Below are 15,277 nucleotides of genomic sequence, written 5' to 3'. Positions count from 1 at the left end.
GGACCGTAATAACAAGATACAGTACAACATGCTGAACTCAGGAGTCTTCATACCTTTAAGCATGGGATGAAGAAATCTGCTATTTAGAGATATTTGCTGTGTGAGTATGAAGGAAATAGCAGCAGCTGGAATAACAAGTCTGTATAATCTGCAAAAAGTATATATACACACATTTCACCTTAGAATATTTTTTATCCTCAGCAGAACCACAAGAAGAGCCTTAATTTCATACAAATAAACAAATCCAATCAATTTATTCTCTGCTGTTACTGCCCTGGTATTTCTTCCATTGGTCCTTTCAGTGTTAGACAACTACAGCTCCATTGGTCTTGTAGGAACAAGGTTAATTTAAGGTAGAAATACTGGAAACCACCCCTTCACAATGCACAACCAAGCACAAGGACCATGCAGTGAGGAAAACCATCTACAATGGCTGCCACAGCCTTGTACAATGAACTAATCTTTTATCAAATTTTTTTCAAGAGACTCCAACAACAGCCACACATATCCTTTTTCCTGAGTCATTTTAGTCTTGTTAGTGTCATGGTTTTGTAATGTTGCTGTCAGTATTCCACATCATAACATCATGTGCAGTATGGATCATTAAAACGTTCATGCTCTAGTTCCGTGGAATAACAACGTCCTGAATACTCAGCTCTCAGAAGAAAACTATGTATCCCAGAGGATGTCATGGCCAGAGATAAGTCACGGGAGGAGGACATATATAATCTCGCTCCCATGCTGGAGCACTCTCTCTCTCTTGGACTCTCAGACTGTGGGAAGCGTTCCAGCCGTGTAACCTAGAGTTCACAGTAGGCCTCTCGGTTTTCGGGGACTCTCTCTCTCTATTTTGTTTGATTTATTTGCCTCACTCATATTGTATTATATAGTGTCATCTTGTATTCCAATATCATATTTAGTAAAATAAGTTTTCCTCCTTAGATTGCTGCCGCTGTTCTCTTTTCCCATTCCCCTTTTCCCTTCCCTTTTGAGCCAGGGGCCCTACAGGGCAGCTGCCCCCTGTCATGGGCACAGGTAGATCTAAGTAACCCATGACAGTCAGCTTATGATAAATATCTTCATCTTTATTTTTTTCTCTGTGTGTGATATTTTCTGAAACCTCTTCAGTACCTGCCACAGTCTCCCAACAATACCGTTAAGTTTGTATTCCATCACTCTTTCCCTGAAGGTGTCCACATGTGCCAACAAATTAAGATGGAGCTAAAATGTTTAATTTGGCCTTAATTATTTTCTCAGTAGTGTGTTTTTTATATTGGATTTACTAGGTCTATTACATTATTTCTTTATTTTCTTGTGGCATAGCAACAAGCAAATTAGACCTCAGAAATTTATCCTGATTTTGTGATAGCTTTTATAGTTAAAATAGATCCAAGAAGAGCTAACCTTCATATTCTTTCTATTTCCATATTCTTCCCATGCTCAGTATTAGTAAATGAAAAGGAAAAGAAAAATGTTAGCTATATTATACTGATTCTATATCTGTGGAATGCATTAGCTGTAATTCTATTACACCATCATGAAATGGCTGACTGACTACTGACTAGCAGAAATAATACTTCAGTAGACATTCAAAAAGCCTTTAAATCTAAATGAGATGAGTATTAGAAAAGAATGACCAAAACATGGATTCTAGTTTTAGCAAAAGCACTACAGAAGGATTTTGACTTAAGGACCTCCCTAGGCTACACTGAAGTAACTGGACATAAGTGCACACTTTCATTAAAGTACATGTGTAGATGCTTTGCTGAATCCAAATTAGCTTCTGTAGACCTGAACATCTCAACCAATGAGATTCCCTGAATACAAATGATGTGATTCAGAAATATGATCTGTCAGTGTAACTATTACCCTAGGCCTTCCTTTATGATCGGTCCTTGCTAAAATTAGTTACAGAGTAAATGAGAAAATTCACTGTGTTTTGTGAATTCTCAGGAGATGCAAATATATAGACGGAGATGTTCTATGTTGAGGGTCAAAGCATTTCAGGATTCAATGACTTGAATGCTTAATCACTAATGAGCCTGAATCTCTGCCAAATAAAAGCATTGTTCCATATGCTTGTCTGCCTTTTAATTCCACATTACTTGCCTCTAATTAGTTACGTGCCTTTCCTCATCTTATCATCTTTAGTAAAATCTAATCATCAAATAACAGCATTTATCAAATACACAAAGCCAGCTGATGCCCATCAACCAAAGCAGATAATTATTCTTGCAGATAAAAATGAATGCCTATCTGAGACTCTCCCTTGCTGCACTAGTTACAGGCTAGCAGAGTGAGATAATTTATGCACTTTTTGAAACTATCCTTGATGCTGGGCCAGGGCAAGGGGAGCTCAGCTGGAGGGACCTGGTTGATGCTGCACTCATGCTTGGTCCTCGCAGAAATTAATATTCAAAACAAGCTTCAGCAACCACACAGAAAACTTTGTTTTCTATTTATAATAATTTCTCATCCAGGTTTCCAGTCTTCCTGGTAATGGTGGAAATTCCCTCAGTGCTGTTTTGAAACTAACCAAATAGTTTTTGCTCTTCAGTTACTGATTTTAATGTTGCTTTCTCACCACAGCTCTCTGTAGGCCTAATAGATGTATAGGGCCCACTCTTCTACTGGGTACTGCTATCCTTCATGAGTGTTTCCATAGTCTTGCTAAGCCTGCTTTTACGACAGATTTTCGTGCCCCACTGCACTCATTCAATGGGATACCACGTTTCCTCAGAAACTGACCTCCTTCTCTGTAGTACTTCTCACTGAAGAAGCTGAAGGTGCGGTGGAAAACCGTAGCCATAACCTTGATGCTGACCTACAGCTTCATTCTCTCTGCATGTTGATCTGGGATAAAATTATCCATATAAGTACTGAGGGAGAGAGACACTGGAGTCTGGTGAGCCTGATGAAACTTGCCTGGTTTGAGTGCGGGAAGAGAAACAGTCACCTTCACTCTAAAATAATTTCTTGACTATGAAAACCTGCTTTATGTTAACTCTGGGAATCCTTCTGTGAGTATGTAACCAGATGAGTCTTGTAGCAGAGTGGCTGCATATGTGTGCGCACATGAACATGGTTGTGAGCCCATTCATACTCCTGTGAAATGAAAGGTGAGGTGCCATGAGGCTGTCTTATGTTGGAAAGAAAAACAAATCCCATTAGGAAGAAAGCCAATTCAGAGCAATTCAAAGCTCATCTATGGCCTGACATCCCAGCCACATACATTTATTCTGTGATGTGAACTGTGCATTCATTATAATAGATAGCTGCTCCTTTGAGCATATCCAGTCTTTCTTCCCTACCCCAGATAGGAAAAGAAAACTAGAATAATGGTTGAAAAATACTGCAAATAGCATGGGGAAGACAAAACAGAAAAGAACACCATAACAGATGCATAAATAACAAATCTGAAAGTTGATGAAGGAGAGTTTTCTATGATTTTCCATGTAGCAGTCTGCAGAAATTACTGACTCCCTCTGTTGCTTTTATGTTCTCTGCTTCCAGCCATTCTTGATGTCCATCAGAGAATTGCAGGCATTCAAATGCTGGATTGGGCCTCTTGAAACCATCTAGCCTAAGCTGTCTGCTCAAGCTAAACCACCCAGAGTAGGTAACCTGAGAATGTATTGTCAGATTTTGAATCTCTTTACAGGTAAAGACCTCCCAGTTACTATGGACAACTGGTTCGATTGCTCAAAAACCCTCACAGTAAGAAAAATACATTCTTGCATTCAGGTGGAGTTGTCTTCTTCAATTGCCTCTTACCCTGTCACTGGATACCACTGAGAAGAGTCTTGTTCTCTTCTCCTTATGCCATCTCATCAAGAATTTATACACACTGATAAGATTCCCCTGAGTCTTTTCTGAAAAGGCTGAACAGCCTCAGCTCTTTCAGCCTGTCCTCATTCCATAGAGTCATTTTGGTTGGAAATGCTCCAGTCCTTTAATCATCTTTATGGTCCTTCAATGCAGTAGCTCCTATAAGACCATGTATTTCCTTGAATGGGCAGGACAGAGCACTCCATGTGTGATCTCCCCAGAAACATCACCTCCCTCAAGGGGAAGATAGCATTCATTCTAATACAGCCCAGGATGTTACTGACCTTCTTTGCTACAAGGGCATACTGCTGGTGTGTGGTCAGCTTCTTGTCCACTAGGTTCCTCACCAAATTCATCTCCATCAAGCTGCTTTCCAGCTGGTCAACTCCTAGTGCACAGTGCTACATGTAATGTGTTTACTTGTCCCCAGACACAGTATTCCACACTTCCATTTGCTGAAGTTCATAAGGCCTGACCATTTCTGAAGTTTGAACAGTAGCACAACTATCTGGTGTATCAGCAGATCCCTCCAGTTTTTTGTTGCCTGGAAATTTAATGAGGGTACATTCAGACCCAGTCAATACTGAAAATGTTACAGTATTGGCCTCAGTACTGGAACTCACAGCCCAGTGTGATGGGCCTCCAGCTGAACTTTGTAACACTGATCTTAGCTCTTTCAGCCTGAAGGTTAACGTAGTTTTCAGTACATCTAGCCTGTATTCCATCACCTTATCTATGAGGACAGGAGACATTAAAATTCCATCCAGAAGAACAGCATACACTGCTTTGCCCTTACGCACCTCACCAGTCACCTTGCTGAAGAAGATTGCCAAGGTTGGTTAAGTACAACCTCCCCCTTGTAAGACTATGCTGACTGCTCCCAGTAATTTTTCTATCTGGCTTGCATAGAAATGGATCAGTACTTCTATCACCTTCCCAAGAGCTGAGGTGAGACTGCTTGTAGCTCCCTGATCCTTCTTCTTGCCCTTCTTAATCTTGGGGGTGACATTTGCTTTCTTCTGGTGCTTAGGGAACCTCTTCCATTCACCAAGAAAAGCATGGCATGCTGTGCAAGGGACCCCATGTTGGAGGATGAAGTGTTACAGGCTGACCATTCTTTTCTCCTGTGTAACTTTTTGGATGGAGCTGGAAGATGGTGGATAAGAATAAGATGTTTTTAGTTTGCTCCTAGATTTCACTGGTCTAGTCTGTTAGTAACAGGCAGTAAATTACACTAATCTCTCTTATGTTTAAATCTATTCTGCCTGTAGTGGTAATGGGTAAGTGATATCCTTTATCTCAACCCATCATATTTTCATCATATTTTATCATATGTTATTCCTCTGTCCTTCTGAGGAGGGGAAATGAGACAGCATGGGAGGCATGGTGGAGCTTAGCCACCCATTAGTGTCAAAACAAGGCACAGGCTATTGCCCTTGCTATGCACATAGTTCTGAAGGATGTTCCTAAGCTTTGACAGTACCTCTTGTTTTTCCTGCTGATTCCCATATTTAGGATAGATAGACAGTATCACAGAGCTGTTCCACTGAGTCATGATTAATGACAACATTTAAAACAGCTTCCCCTCATGTACCACAAGAACACTGATCTGCTTTTGCTGTTTAATAACTCATCCATTCAAATGCAGGTCAAACATTGCCAGTTACTTTGACAGACTAAGAAAAGACAAGAAAAAAAAAGAAACAAAAAAAAAAAAAAGCCCCAAAAAAAACCAAAAACAAGTCATGACTTATTTAGGAACTTTGTTAGCAGTGCCTCCTCTAAATACATAAAACTATCCAAGCAGCTGTGTTCTGAGAAAGCTAATTGCAAACAGATTTGGGGAAAAGATAGTATTGTCAACTCATTTTTTTCTTTAAGAATGTATCATGTGACTGAGAAAACTGAGTGGTGAGATGTCTCCCCACATTTCTACTCTTAACATATCAGTGGAAAGCATGAGGCCACGATTGACCAAGCCTCCATGCCAAGAGGAATGAAACTGTTGACAAAATGTTCCTGAATGGGACAAAAATTTGTGATGAACAGCTGAAATTCCCTTTATTTCTAACTCTTTCACACCTTTAGCTGATCCCATTTGCTTTAGTTTTCTTGTATTTCTGTCTTCTCTGCACTTGTGAATTCTACTCCCTTTCACTTCCTTCAGATAAACAATTTAATGCAGGTAGGTGCTGACAGTCTGTGTATGTGAGCAAGTGAAAAAACAAAGCATGGGGGCCTGGAAATAAATCAGAACTTGCCATTCTCTTTTCCACCCAAGGGGAAAGATTTTCTCCTTAGCTACCCCACTTTCCTTGCAGTCCAGAAACATTTCCATACTCTTGAGTAGCAATTCCCTTGAACTTTGTTGATTGACTGTCTCACATTCTTCCCTTCAAACACAGTACAAGGAAAGTGACCTTTTCTTCTAGCTTAATGCAGATAACAAATAGGAAAGATCATCATCATCCAGTTGTCCAGATGGAGCCAGCTGAGATATGTCTAGCAAAGCATTTTCATTCATTTTGTATTTATTGGAGCTGGAAGACGTGCACAGAACATGCAAAGCAAATGGCTGTTTCCTATCAGTTTTTGAATACCACACTGTCAAACAGCTTCCATGTGAGATACTTCATGGGGCAGCTCTAATATCCAATTAACTACAGTTAAAGAGGTGAGTTTACTTTTATGAAAGCCTCACCTTTTATAAAAACAAACAAAAATAATGCATGAGATTTTTTCAGCTCTTTATAAAGCTCATTAATTCTTGAAATTATAAATTCATTATAAAACTGGGACACATAAAGGATAAATACATGAAGCTTTGATCACTGCCAAATTACTGAGAGTTTTATGAAGCTGACCTTTACTCCCAATTTGAGTTTTCGAAAGTCTGTATTAAAACAAGGTTTTGGTGTCTGTGAACTAAAAATCTAATTAAAACAAAACTACTTGTAGAACTGAAGGCATCTAGCTTTGCAGAACAAAACAACAAGTAAGGTTTTAACACAGCAGGAAAGAGCTGTTCTGTGACTCATCCCAAATTGTTTTACAATATTTTCACTGTTTTTTTTTTTTCCCCCCTCTCTTTTTTTTCCTTTAAGGCTAGTAGTTAACAGTATTCTTTCTGTGTTTATCTCAGTGAACTTCACCGGGGTAATTCCCACAGCATTCAGCTACATTCTGAAAGAGTATGTGGAAAAAGAACGTCTGCTCCTTTAAGGATAGCTGGCAATCACAAACAAGAACACCCAGAGATAAACCTGACTGACAGATGATAAAGGAGGTCACAGTAAGGCCAAACTGATCAGTTGCACTAATTGGGAAGGATATGTGGAGTGTGAAGATATTTATGTTTATTTTCCCTCTTCCTAACCTGAACACAGGGTTAGGAAGGTACATGTGTGGGGTACATGAGTAGCTCACTGTCGAGCTTGCAGTGGGACCAGCAGTTGAGCAGGGGCCCTCAGGGTGGGTGAGAGGCCTGAGGTGCAGGCATTGCTTGGCATTCCATACCAGGGATGGTGGGTGTGCATGTACTGGTGAACCAGGGATGTAATGTGTGGGCCTGCAGCAGGGTTTGGTGGCTCTGCCTCTTGAGCACAGGGTCCTGCATATGGGGGCTGCTCTAAGCAGCATCTGGGCTAGGGCAAGCTGTGGGACTAGCCTTGCCTGTGTCCTCTGGGTGTGTGCATGTCTGTCACAGGGACAGTTGCTCAGCTTTGCTGCTGGGTAATGCTGCGGAGAGGAAAGGAGCAACAGCATCCCCCATCCTGGACTTCAGATCCCTGGGTACCACACTGGGCCCCAGTAGCTGAGCAGAGGGGACCTTGTCTGGAACAGGTAGAGAAGCTGTCTGTGCTCATTATATCCCTTCACATCTGGAGTAGTTAACAAAATCATTCACACTCCTTAACACATTCTGGAAAAGGTAATATACATCTATTTTAACTTTATATTAAATATTAGCTACCAGCTTTGTGTCAGAGAAGAGTGGGAAGGCTGCCCTTTGAGGGAATGTGGGCTGACAGCAGAGCACAGTCGCAAGGCAGATATAAGCAGAGATCTCCCCAGTGGGGAGACAGATACAGGGCAGCAAGTGTGAGGGTAAGGGTCAGAGACACTAGTAGACGTCAAACAGTCCATGGATCCATCAGTGTATCTGCAGGGAGGAGGCAGGTCTGAGTTCTGTCATGTTTGCATCTAGATCAGGACAGAGAAAGTATGAGATCACATTCCAGTATAGCAGCTGTACAGCTGTGATGTGGGACAGGTAATAAAGCTTCAACTTGAAACTAACTCTCAAGGAGGGGCAAAACTGCCAGTACCACAATCACTTGGAAACAAGAAAATCAGGCCTAATTTGGATTCAATTGAAAAATACACAGATGGGTTCTCCATAACACTACGTATTGTGATACATTTACCTTTGCATTTACCTATTTCCCAAGTAAATTTCCTTCAGAGCATGTCTGTCCTTATCTATTAGCACTCTCCCAGTCCTCAGCCTTACTGCTAACCCTTCTATTTCCAGTTCCTTTGTGTAGTAGGAAAGTATTCAAATGTTTTATAGCATTTGACTAGCCCCACAGCATGAATCTCCAGGAGAATCCATGTATCTAAAACCTGCTCTGAGAGCAGTGGGCGTGAATTTACCAGAAAGAGTGTGCATCAAGGTTACAGACTTGAATAAGGACTGTCACGGGCTTTCTGGGCCCTACAATCCAAGGAGACAACACAAGCCATGACAAAGAAGCGAAATTTCAAGGCCACCTGTATGTCTGGAAGAAGAATCAGCAGTTAATTCTGCGTGTTTTGTGATCTGGCCACATACACCAGCTGATTTTTGAAACATGTGAGAGTCCTTTTTTATCAACAGGAGAGGTCTGGTTTTTCTCTGTCTTTGCCCCTTTTTTCCTACAGAGGATGACAAAATTCTTCGAAGAGCAGATTGGCAGTGATGATGATGCCCCATGTCAACATCTGCCCCAGCAAGACTTCTCTCTGGTCCAAAAATCCTGCAGACAAGAGGCAGAGGGAGGAGACTCAGTATACTAACACACACACTTGCGCTCATTCTGCTCACCCTCATGGCCTCCAGCCACACACTGCATAAAAGCCCAGAGTCTCTAGGGAGTGCATCTTTGAAAACCTTACCAGCTCCTTCCCTTCCACTCACTCTAAGTAAGCCATGGCGGGGAGAGAACTCTGTTCTAAAAACAGGCTGGACTCAAAGGCAAAGGAGTAAACCCCTCAGATTCACCAGAGGAGAGATCTGAAAAACCTAAACAGACTAAAAGGGGAAAAGGGAGTTCTTGCTGCCTTTCAGTCAGCTTTGGCTGGCTAACAGTCTAACAAGGACTGAAATTTCCTGCCCATATAATTTCTTCACCTGGATAATGCTGAGACAGCTAGATGTGTGCTATTCAATTAATTATTGTTTAGCTATCAGCTCAGAAATCTCCTTATTAAGAAAGCTTTATGGGCAGAGTTTAATGAGGTTGTAGATTATAGACTGAATAAGGTCAGCAAAGCTGCTGCAGAACCTGATGACCCTCAACTTTTCCTCCAGCTGGTAATGAAAACTGATGTGACCAGTTACATGCTGTACATCAAAGCGGCTGCCAATTAGTCAGTTCTTAGATGCGTGGTGAGTTCACATTAAGCAGATATAATGATATTATTTCTCTCCTGAGTCAGACAGGAGCAAGAAAGGAGGTTGGAAATACTCCAGTTCCAGAAGTCAACAAAATGGATAAGTACTTATAGTGGAAATCATTTAAAAATAAATGACATGAAAACTTCTCCAGAGGCCTACATTTGTATCCCCACTACTTATGCACTAATATTTATATCTGTCTTTTGTAGTGGTATGTAACGCATGCAACCATGGGGCAGGAGAAAGGAAGTGACAAGCTTAGAAAGTGTAATCAAATAAGGACAAAGACACCAGAAACATTCAGATTAAAGCAGCTTAAAAACAAAAAACAAAAAAACAAAATAAAACAAAAACAAAACAAAACAAAACAAAACAAACCAACCAACCAAACAAACAAACCAAAAACAGAGAGAATGGTTTAATGTCAATTAACAGTGGCCTCAAATGTATTTCTGACTCAGATTGTTGGAATATCTGATTGTAATTCTCAAAGAGCAACGTGGCATTTCTGTCTTGCTGTGTTAATTGCTTAGAGTATTGCAGATGCAGAAAGTATTTTGCTCTCAGAGAAGCCTCTTCTTCCATGATCTTCAGTAGAAGTCTGACCATGAGAACAGTCACGTTCAACATATGAGATCTATTTTTCATTTCCTCTTGTCTGTTTGTGAATGCAAAAGTCTCTATTGACTTGTCATGCACTTGTAAGTCTTATCTGAAATCCATAGAAAAGGAACTGATTCTTTTGCTTTTTATCATTGTGATTATTTGTTTAGACACGATTCCCAGCTACAAGGAGGCTGAGATTTGCATACAGAAGGCTAGGAGTTTTCAATAGCTCTTGGGCAGTCAAGGAATTCCCACCTCAGGTATTTCCTGCAGAAGGTTGGGTGTACATATGGGAATGACAGTTCTGCAACAGAAACTCTCTGTAATTTCCCTATTTTAAATTTTTAAGAAGAATGATTTCTGTGTAGGTTGGGAAAGGAGAAAAATGTTTGGAGGTCTTGGGATAATTATTATTTTATAAATTATTTCTGGTTATTCTGACACAGGAATGTACAGGTGAAAATATCAGTGCCAGTTCCTGTGAAGAAAGGTGCCAACATGACAGCCTGTAAGTGCTGTCACCCACCACCTATTCCTGACAAGTTGACAAGGATGTTAAGCCTGACTGATTTCAGCTGACAGCTAAAAGAGATTATATTTCATCTGTGCTGTTTTATGAGTCATAAACAATGAGGTCATACAATTAATTCTAAGCAAATTTTCAGTGTACTACTTCAGGCATGACTTTCCTAAGAAGTACTAGGTTAAAAAGTGAAAAGATAAAGAGAAAAGCCTGCAGCCACCATGTAGGAAGACACAGTTTACTCACCACAGGAGTTCTGTCCTCCAGGCTTATAACAGTGATTTTAAGTGTAATTGCTTTTGTGAAACAGGCAATCACATGATACAATAATCAAAACAGTAAAACATTTCAACAGTGATGTACCTTATAATTAAGCAATGCAAGTAATCAGCCAAAACTCAGGCTCACATAAAATTGTACTGTCATCAAGCAATAACTCAATCACAGCTCTGCATAAAATTTGGCAATCATGGGGAAAAGGTTGTTGAATTATTAAGGCTTTCAATTTTGGCATTTCTAGTAAGAGCTAACGAGTGTTAAAATATCATGTCAGAAGTTAGAAACATTTTCCAGGTGAATCTCAGGTCCCCTCTTACTGTTGAACTGGTAGAAAAAAAAAATATCTGAAACCTGGTGATAATTAGATTTTGGATACTGTCTTTGACTTTATGTTCCTGTTCCTTTTCCTTCTCTAGAAGCTAATTGAGTTTCAGAAGTTTACAAAAGGTTCCTACATTTATATTTTTGCAATCTTTCCTAGGAAGAAAAGATATCAACTTCTTGCCTTTTTCTCCATTGAATTCCTTTGCAAAAACAAAGGGATTCTAGCTTTTTTGTGATCAGAGAACATACTTGTAAGATTGAGAACCATTTTACAAAGGGAACTTTTGTGCTTTAGAGTGTATTTTCTGTTCTACAAACCAGAAGCAGAAATGAATGAGAAACTTCTCTGTCAGCCTCTTTTCTGTAGTATTTTCTTTTGAAATCTTTGGTATTTCAGTTTGTTTTGAGAGAAATACATAAGCTTATGAGTTTTGAGTGACATTTTGTTTAATATTTCCTGAGATGCATTTACAAGAGAAAAATCTAAATGAAGATTCTGAAAAAAACAATAAAATAAAATATAAAAGAGGAAAAGACATATCCAATCTAATGTAAGAATCTCTTTCTGTGTAAACTCTCATGAAAAATACTACCCTCTATGGACTTTTTTCAAATCCTGTTTTCTGGGACTTGGAATTAACACTGTTCTTGCAAATTCCATTCCTTTTATTTGATATTCATGTCTCATTTGTGCTTGCCTAGTAATTAATTTCATTTTCTGCTTCCCATGAGATTTTAAGCTAGAAGAGTTTTTACACCTGTAGTATCACAGGGAGCATTCTTTATATCCAGGTGAATATAGCAACATGACTTGGATATTTATTTGTGAAATAAATGGATGGGATTCTCCAACCCATCCAGATTTATGACAGCAGAGAAAGCTTGACCTTTACTGGCAGAATACCCATTTCATTCTGGCCTGAAAATATTTCAGTCCCAGAACTGTAAAATGGCTTCCTGAATGCTAATTACAAAGTTCAGTGCCATGTAGGGAGTCAAAAAGGGAGCAACCTACCAATTATGTATGACATTTATGTCATTTTCCTGTCTCAAAGTGATCTGACATGTCCCAGTAATCTTCTCCTTGAATGTTCAGGAAGTCTACATGATATTATACTGTACTCTTCCAATCATTCACACTGTAGGTTAAAGATGCAGCAAATCTCACTGCAAGGGGATGGGGTCAGTCTTTCAGAGGTGCTGAGTGACAGAACAAGGGACAGCGAGCATAAACTGGAGCACAGGAAGTTCTATACAAACATAAGGAAAATCTTTACTGTGAGAGTGACAGAACACTGGAACACACTGCCCAGGGAGGCTGTGGAATCTCCTTCTCTGGAGATATTCCTATGAAACCTAGTGTAGGGAATCTGCTTTAGCAGGGGTTCTGGACTGAATGATCTCCAGATGCCTCTTTCAACTCCTACAATTCTATGATTTCGTGGTTCTGCAATTCCTTGCTTTACTTGTGCAGCTTTTGGTGAACATAGTAAATTGTCTTCATCCAAACCCATGAGCACATTTACTTTTCAAATTCTCCCTCATCCCAACTGTGCGGTACTTGGATGTCTCCATGGGTTAGAACGTAAGAGAAATACAGTACTTTCTATTGCTACTGATGTGAACAGTTTCAGTTTGGGAAGCATTAGTATACACAATCAGGCATCAAGCGAGGTAAGAGGGTCCCAGATGTCCAGGCATCATAAAATCTCTGTCGGGGATGTTATAAGTCATGAACACATATTCATTAAGGGAAAGTAATAGTGGCTTGTATTGGCATTCCTTGGTTTGAGACAGAAGGCAAATTTGCTGGATCAAGTATTTGTTGGACTTCATTCATTCAGCTCTTGCTAAATAGCTGAAAAACATGCTTTATAATAGGAAAGTTGACATGGTCTTAATTAGTAGGGCAGAGCTAGGTACTGAGACAATAAATTATATCCCCACACCACTTCAGAGACTGGAGGAGAGACAGATATTCGTCCTATATATCTGCATTTGTTGGAGATGCCTGAATATTTATTGCAAATATTTGTTGAAGAGCAGCACCAGAATAATCCATTTCACCTCTGACAGAGACAGCAAATTTCTCTGCATTAGATGGAGTTCTGCAAAGAGCCCTGCTTATTGTCATTCTGGTTTTTTTTTGTTGTTTTTTTTTACCTTTACAGGATATGTATTTTTTTTTCATAAAAGCAGAAAAACATTCTTTCTCTGGCACTTCAGGAAAGTGAAAGAAACGATCTTGTCTGGACTGTTTCTGGGGCCTGACAGCTAAGAGTAGTACATAAAATGTCACAGGGTAGAGCTTCCTCTTCAGAATCTTACTGTCAAAGAAGGGTAGAGTTGAAAAGCAACCTTAAAGTCCAGGCTAAAACACAGCTCTCCAAATCCTTTCTTTCATTTGATTCTCTTTTCAATAAGGTCTCTTTGCTTTGTTCTGATGGCACTGATAATTTTTACCTGCGTTGTTTTCAGATCCCAGGCACATATAGCAGTTGTAGTAATCTGAAAACTGGGTTGGATACCTACCCAGAAAGAACAACAGCAGAGAGACTATCAGTACAGCAGATTTTAAACCAGATAACACTAGGATAAGTTCTACAGAGAACAGGAATCATTTCACTAAAAGCAGTCAGTGCTACTTCAAAGAGGAAAAGTCTTGGTCCCATTTCAGTCCTGTTTCGTTGCATCGTATCTTTGTCACTGATGGTTCCCAGGATAAAGCTACCTCCTCATGAGGGCTCTTTAGTAAAATATTGTTTTCTCCTCCTTCTTAGGCTACCTAGAATAGTTCAGCACATCCACGCAAATCACAGTAAGAATTCTGATTTAAGTTTTTAAATATTTCTGGGTTCCTGCCCCTACCATCATAGCAGTGAAATAGCAGTAATTTTCAGAATGAAAGAGGTGAATGTTTGGCTGTGGAAATGGTGCTGGCAATAAGCTCTGGGTTTCATGGACATAAGGCTCTGTCTGCAGCTCAACATCTGCTTGAGAGAGATGTGATTCACTTCTCTAAGGGACAAGATATTTTCACCAACAAGATGGCAGATGTCATAAGAAGGTTTTAAACTAAGAATGACAAGGGAAAGAGACAGGAGCCAATAGTCCTGTGATGGAGTGTCTGTAGTGATTGTGAGATGGTGGATGCTTGGGGCAGGGGAGAGGATGAAAAGCAATCTCACAACCTTGGACTTCAGAAAAGAAGTTTTAGGCTATTTCAGTTAGGTATAGTCTCATAGGATAAGACCATGGAGGAAACTGGAGCCCAAGAAAGCTGTTTAATATTCAAGTATCACCTCAAAGCTCAAGAGATGTCCACCTCAATAAAAAGGAAGACAGGCAAAAAATTGGGATGAACAAGGAGTTCCTGGCCAAACAAAAACAAAAACAAAGGAAATAAAAATAAAAAAATAAAAAATAAAATAAAATAAAATAAAATAAAATAAAATAAAATAAAATAAAATAAAATAAAATAAAATAAAATAGCAGACAACAACAACAAATGGAGGCCTTCAGATGTTGAAAGCAAGGACAACAAACCTGGGAGGAATAGAGAGATACAGAGACATTCATGCAGCCAGGGATGAAGTCAGGAAAACCAAAGCCCAGTGGAACTGAATATAGGCTGGGATGTAAAAAGGAGGATGAAGTCAGACTCATTCTAATGGTGCCTAGGGGAAGGACAAGAGACAAGGAGCACAGACTATAGTAGAGTTTCCTCCTGAACATAAGGACACACATTTTCTTTGTGCAGATGACTGAGCATTGGCACAGATTTCCCAGAGAGGGCAACCTTAGAGATATTAAAAACAAAACTAAACACAGACTGGAACTGACAGTGAGCTCCAGGTGATCCTGCTTGTACAGGGCAGTTGGGCCAGATGGCTTCCAGTGTTCAAGTCTAACCTCAGCTATTCTGTAACTCTGTGATTCTGTGATATCTTATTTGACATTTTTAAGGCCATATTCAAGTGACTAACTATCCAAATCCATTCTTGAAAGTGTATTTTAAGTTAGGAAAAAAAAAAAGAAATCTTAAGTATTGTGATAAA

Source organism: Coturnix japonica, chromosome Z (genome assembly GCF_001577835.2).
Source record: "Coturnix japonica isolate 7356 chromosome Z, Coturnix japonica 2.1, whole genome shotgun sequence".
Lineage (NCBI taxonomy): Eukaryota > Metazoa > Chordata > Aves > Galliformes > Phasianidae > Coturnix > Coturnix japonica.
The sequence above is the reverse complement of the archived record's forward strand: the minus strand, read 5'-3'. Positions refer to the sequence as shown.